Source organism: Trypanosoma rangeli (genome assembly GCF_003719475.1).
Source record: "Trypanosoma rangeli strain AM80 chromosome Unknown Tra_15.4_contig_00427, whole genome shotgun sequence".
NCBI lineage: Eukaryota > Euglenozoa > Kinetoplastea > Trypanosomatida > Trypanosomatidae > Trypanosoma > Trypanosoma rangeli.
In genome coordinates, this window is record NW_021706163.1 from 7,522 (window position 1) to 8,067 (window position 546).

The window sequence follows — 546 nt, forward strand, 5'->3', positions numbered from 1 at the left end:
TTTTTTTTTTNTTTTTTTTTTGTAGTCTCTCTTGTGAGATTTTAGTTTGTTGTTGTTGCACGTGTGCTCTCTCTCTTTTTCCTCCCACCACCAAAAAACCACACACACAACCTCCCCCCCCAACCCCCCCTTCTCTCTCTCTTTTTCTCCACACACGCCACGCATCTCCCCACACACACACAAACGCCGGAGCGGATCATGCGCGCTGTCGCGCGCTTCATCCGTAATCCCCAGGGGCTCTCTGCATGTGCATATATATACATATATACACATTTCCCACAAAACACGACACGCGTGCACAAAACGTAGATGCAGATATATATATATATATATACATAAACAATGTACACACACATGTTGTCGGGGTTTTTTTGTGTTCGACACTGAGAAATATGGCATGCACGGGGATGACTCGAAAGAGCTTCTCCCATGCGCCGTTTGCGTTCAAAGATTCGGTAATTGAATGATTCTGCAATTGATACCACTTTATCGCACTTTGCTGCGTTCTTCAACGAAATAGGAAGCCAAGTCATCCATCGCGACACG

The 546-nt window shown here is 45.1% G+C and overlaps 2 annotated features.

Annotated features, from left to right (window-relative positions):
• Positions 1–21: a microsatellite.
• Positions 22–315: 294 nt separating this feature from the next.
• Positions 316–356: a microsatellite.
• The last annotated feature ends 190 nt before the right edge of the window (positions 357–546 follow it).